Source organism: Buceros rhinoceros, unplaced genomic scaffold (assembly GCF_000710305.1).
Source record: "Buceros rhinoceros silvestris isolate BGI_N320 unplaced genomic scaffold, ASM71030v1 scaffold5440, whole genome shotgun sequence".
NCBI lineage: Eukaryota > Metazoa > Chordata > Aves > Bucerotiformes > Bucerotidae > Buceros > Buceros rhinoceros.
The window spans coordinates 7,490-13,287 of NW_010388889.1; the positions used below are offsets into that span (position 1 = coordinate 7,490).

General features: G+C 49.9%; 1 protein-coding gene across 1 annotated transcript in view; it reads right to left on the reverse strand.

Moving 5' to 3' along the window:
• Nucleotides 1-4,653: 4,653 nt before the first annotated feature.
• FAM168A (family with sequence similarity 168, member A) overlaps nucleotides 4,654-5,798 on the reverse strand; it is a 7,089-nt gene continuing 5,944 nt past the window's right edge. The window contains exon 5 of the mRNA XM_010131787.1: nucleotides 4,654-4,746. The gene's annotated coding sequence lies outside the window, so the exon portion shown is untranslated. The remainder of the gene's footprint in view (nucleotides 4,747-5,798) is intronic.

The following is a 5,798-nucleotide window of genomic DNA, read 5'->3' on the forward strand; positions in this document are numbered from 1 at the left end:
TGGTTGCTCTTGGTTTTAATCTTTTTTCTTATTTTTTTTTTTGGGGGGGTTGGTATTTATGTTGCTTGAGACATCCAATAATATTTAAAAACAAGCTGGCCTGGTGGTCAAAATGAATTAAAGAAATTAATGACACAGAAAGAGGGGCAGGAGCCCGGCATGGGTTTGCTCCATGCTGTGGGAAGGAGAGGGTTTGGGATCTCGCCGTTCTATTTTCCCTCTATCGCTGTGCTCCAACTGCCCCAAACCTCTCCCCATCCTGAACCCCTTCATCCCAGTTCAACCCCAGCCCATCCCTTGCAGCAAGAGGCAATGATGCTGCAGGTGGCCACGTTGCATCAGGATTTTTTTCTTCCCCTACAAACAGCACGACTGAGCGTTTCCAACTGGGAATCGCTGCCATTACAGCAGGTATTTTGCTATTCCTGCTTTACAAACACCCCTGTAACAGGTTATTTCACCCAGTTACTGGTGGATCTACAAGCACCACGGTGCAACATGCCACAAAAATGCCTTTTCCAAGCTCTCCTCCCTCCCAAACTCCTTAATGTCCTTTCTTTCCCGATAGGAATGCTGGCACACAGCAGGGAAAACACGCGGAGCCTGACCCTGCCGATGGCCCCATGGGCGCAGGAGCCAGCCCAGCAAAGCGATGTGAGGATGGGCAGAAGGTTGCGGCATTTGGGGGACGATAGATGTTCGGAGGGCCTGAAAATATTGATAATTAAACACACACCACCCCCCCACCTGGATTTGTGGGAATCCAGCGGCTCTTATTGCTATTGTTGGCTGGGTGAGGTTTTCCTATCGAAAATAAACCCCTAAATGTGGTTTTTCACCCTCTAAAACAGCAAAGCCCCATTTTACACCCTTCCAGACGGAGATGGCGTCATCCCAAATCCCCTGCTGGGATGCAGGAAGGGATGGTCAAGACAAGGGGGTCTCTCCAGGAAGGACCACGTTCAGCGGGATGCTGGTGGGCTGGGGGAAAATCGGATATCCTGCACCACCCATCATTAAACTAACCCCCTCAAATAACACTTCATGGTAATTACAGCTTGAAACTGAAAAAAAAAAAAAAAACCACCAAACTGGGTAGTTATGATTCATAAACCACAGGAGCGAATCCTCACCTGGAGGGTTCAGTCACGTGGAGGCGTGATGGTTCCAGGCTCCAAGAGGCTGACGCGGGTTGGAGGCCACCAGCGCTCCTAATGTGCCTTTTTTCCCCTAAAATCTTGCGCTACAGCTCGTGTTTTAAAGCAGAGATAGCAGCAGGGATGGGTTGATGGTTGTAACAGCGGTTTAAGAGAGATTTTCCTTCCTCTTTGGCTGGAATTTTAATCTTGGAGAAGCTTTGCCAGCCTGCTAAGGATGGTTTAACCTCTCCTGCTCTTCCCCGCTAATGCCTGGTGAGATCCTGCCCCATGTCAAATACTTTTCCTTAACTGACATTTGCTGGAGTGAAATATTTGAGAAGCTGGTGGCCCCCACCTGTGTCTCCCCACCAAGGGAGTCCCCCCCAGGGCTGCGACCTCCCCAGGACCTTCACTTAAACCATGACTTGGCCAAGGAAAGGGTTTGGGGTCATGGGCTTTCCTCCTATCCTTCCATCTATCCAAAAGACCATGTCCCTCCACAGGGAACGGGACAGGGCTGCAGTGGCAGGGAACATCATCCCACCACCACAGCCCCATGAAGTCACCTTGGGAAGGATCTACCCAAGCCTGCAGCCATGTGGTGGTCCTGCAGCCATGCAGTGCTCCAAGTCTAAACCCAACGCTGGTTGCCAAATGTGCTCGCCAAAGCCTCTCACCCAACAGCCAGTGAATATTTCACCTCTTCCCCCACCCCTGGTTGAGTTAATGAGTATTTCTGCTGCAGCATAATGGGATGAGGAGCATCAGCTCTGCTATTGATTCAAGCGAAGGAATTAAAACAACCCCACGTGAGCTCTCGTTAGTGGTAACACTGAGTGACGCTCCACGTCCAGTTCCTGGAGCCTTCCGCCCCACCTTAGGAGAAAGCCTTGCATCTCCTTCCTAGCTGTGGGCCAAAATGTTGGCAGTGGTTCCTACAGTAGTTAAGGGTGAAGGGTGTCTATTCTAGTGGTAGGATGGTGTCTGATGGGAAAGGTCCTCCTCTGCAGAGCCCAGGCTGTGACAAGGAAGCTCATTGGACCCTGCAAATCATCGTGCCATGATGTTGGCTAGAGCTTACTCTATCCTACATGTTTCCACAATGACAGACAGCTCCTAATACAAAATACGAAGTCAACAGTGAGAGCAAAAAAAAAAGGTATTTGAGAGGTCTTCAGTTCCTGTGATCTACTGGAGCAACCCTCTGGTTATTTTCTCTTTTGGTTTTTTTCTTCTCTTTTCCTTTTATACAAACTCAAAGTTCAATCTGAAGTCTTATACAGGAGAACTCCACCTTCCCCACCCCACACTACCAGTGTTCAGCCTTCACCCACTTCATTCCCCTTGAGGTTAGGAACATCAACTGGAGCTTTGCTAGATTTCTTTTAAAGCCAGAAGAATGAACCACATGACCCCCATATGGAAATAACAGCACCAAACCCAACCTTACAAACCACCTAGGACCAACCAGCGGTAGGAAAAGTTCTTTTGGGTCCCTAAGCTTGTTCTTGCCATTTGGATCATGCTCGTGGGAAGGAGCTCCAGTAGGTCCTTCCAATGGCAGCAGAAGCCAAGCTGGGAGACACCACCAAGTGCACCTTGTCTCACCCAGGCCAACAACTGGTCACCTTGTTCTGAAAGACCTTCCAGTCTGACTTCTACCTCACCATTCCTGGTCAAGGTGACCCTCCGGTGCTGGTCTCCACTGCCCTCACCTCCGTCTGGAGATGTGATCCAAGCATGACCAAAGCAGAGCAACCAACAGAGACATCTGAGCACTGACTCAACACCACCCATGGGCTGGAAACCCACGCCAGGCAGCGCTGGGAGGGATTCCCATCCACATCTCCTGACCTGACCTCTTTTCAGGCTCTGGATTTGGTCTGTCGTGACAACCTTGGAGCCCAAGAGACATGAGAGCCACAAACACGCCACCAGGTGCATGTAACTCTTTTGGCACGTTTGAGGGAAAAATCAAAACCCAACGAAGAAAAAAAAGAAAGAAGAAAACTCCCATTTCTCTGCTGGGTTTAGTGATGAGAGTTAAAAATAAACTGGCCACAAGCATCGTCTGCAAATACGAACTCTCTCTGCTGCCCTCGAGACAACTTATTGCTCTACTTGGACACCCCAAGGTGGGATGTCCCTGGCCATCTGGGTAAACCAAACCTCCCCAGAAGTTATCCTGACGCCCACAGCCTCTGTGTGCCCCTTGTCTCCCAGCCCAGTCCACGTCAGCTGTGGATCCCCCTCCTTGCTCTCACCTTTTCTCAGGTGCCTTCCCATGAGGAAGGCGACGTGTTTATTGCTATTGCTTCCTCTTACCCCCTACTCCTCCCCGCTTGCCAAGCAGAGTAGCCGGGCACCATCCCCTTCTCCAGCCTCTCTCTGTGGTGCCAGGACTTGTGCTTGGAGGAACATTTCTCCTGAAGTCTCCAAGCCCAGTTGTAACCCAAAGAAGGGGAGGGGGGTGCACCTTGGTTGCCACAGAGGCGTCACAGTTTGATCTCAGCCCCACCAACGACATGGGCGCAAGGTGAAGCCACCTGTTCACCCACCCTCCACCCTGCCCTGAAGACCATTCTCTACCAACCCTCTTTCCCCACACCATCAGATTCTGGAGAAGCTCTTCAGACCAACCTCTGGACCTGGAGAAGCTCTTCAGACCAACCCTTGGACATCTCCTTGCTTCCTTCAATGGCCACCTGACTACAAACAGCAGCTGTGCAAGGAAGGAGCTGCTTTCTTCCTCAAGCAGCCCAAGGATGTGGCTGATGGGGAGCATCTCATTTTCCCAAGAGGTGCGAGATGCTACCAGGGTGCGCATCTCTCCACTGCTCTCTTTGCATCACGCAAGACCCGTTTGCCCAGTCGGAAAAAGCAGACCAAAGACCCAATGGTGACCAGTCCTCCTACTTCCTAAGACAAGTGCGTTACATCGCTAATTATATTTATATTCTGTTACTCCTACAAAAGAAGGGATGAGTTCGGAATTCCACTGCAGATAATGCATTTATCATCTATCACGACAGCTATCTGGAAGACACCAATTTTCTTGTAATATGTTATGGAAGATTAAATAATTTATATTATTCAACTAAAAAATACCCAAACCAAATCGGAATAAGCCTCCTACCAGCGCTGTGCTTTTCACGGAGTACCCTGAACATCAACCACTCTTACTAGCCAAAGAAAATCTAGGCTCTCGTCAACAACAACGACAACGGAAAAAGAACAAGAAGAACCGAAAGAAACACGAAGTGGGGGGGACCTTTGCACCACTCAGCTGGGCAATGCTGGAGAAGTGAAGATTCTGAGCTTTCAAACGGTAGGACCGAAGAGAGAACTTCTGCTATTGCTCAGTGTCAGTATGTGTGTTACGCGATTTATGTGGGTTGGGGAGGACAAAGGGGGAGAGGAAAAAAAAAAAGAGGCAGAAGATTAGAAAAAGCAGCTTTTACAAAAACCACTAAAGATGCATAAAGTGACCCTTGCACTTTTTTTTTTCTTTTTCTTTTGTTCTTGCAAACAGACGAGGTGCTGCAGTCCGGTGGCCGCAGCACCGATGTAAGACTTGTGTAGTTGCATACAATGGTTGACTCCGGATCTGGAAAAGAGCAAATAGAGTGAAAACATGGAGTTAGAAGCAAGCGGTGCAGAATGAGGCAAGGCTGTTCTCTCCTCCAGCCTGCACCAGCTGCAGCATGTACCAGGCTAGAGAGAAGGAAGGAATGTTTGACACCGAGGGTGGGGAGACCCTGGCCCAGGGTTCCCCGAGAGGTGGGAGAAGCCCCATCCCTGGCCCCATGTCAGGTCAGGTTGGCCCTTGTGGCTCTGAGCAAGCTGCTCTGGATGCAGATGTCCCTGCTCCCTGCAGGGGGTTGGACTTGGTGAGCTTGAAAGGTTCCTTTAACTCAAATCAGTCTGTGATTCTGTGCATACGGGATTTAACCATCCCTCAAGCTGCTCTGCCGGCAATTTCATGGGTGCATTGCTGAGAGAGCAGCAGCTCACGGTGGTATCCAATGCACAGGATTAAAACTATGCAGCTGGGATGCTCTGCTAATTGCACAATGATTTGTCTCAGGCAGGATTAGCCCAGCGTGCAACAAGGAGAAATTTCGGATAACCCCTGGGTCTGGATGAGGTCTACGCTGCCTCCTCTGTGTGCCCATCAGCTGCTCTCCCCGTTAATTAGGTGTGATGGACCAAGGGCTCTGGCAACACGGGGCGGAGGGTGGTTCTGGGATTTCTGGGATCCTGAGCATGACACGAACCTGAAGCTGGTTGCAGGCAACTACGTGCAACCCCAGTGCTAATGAACAAAACAATCTCCCAGCACATTTTAGCAAGGAAAAAAGACATAATAAAGTGACATGAAAGATGAGGAGGGACTCTGTATCAGGGAGTGTAGCGATAGGATGAGGGGAATGGTTTCAAAAGGAAAGAGGGGAGATTTAGATTAGATGTAAGGAAGAAGTTCTTCACTGAGAGGGTGGTGAGACACTGGCAGTGGTTGCCCTGAAAAGTTGTGGATGCCCCATTCCTGGAAGTGTTCGAGGCCAGGTTGGATGGGGCTCTGAGCAACCTGGTCTAGTGGAAGATGTCCCTGCCCATGGCAGGGGGGATTGGAACTAGATGAAATTTATGGACTCTTCC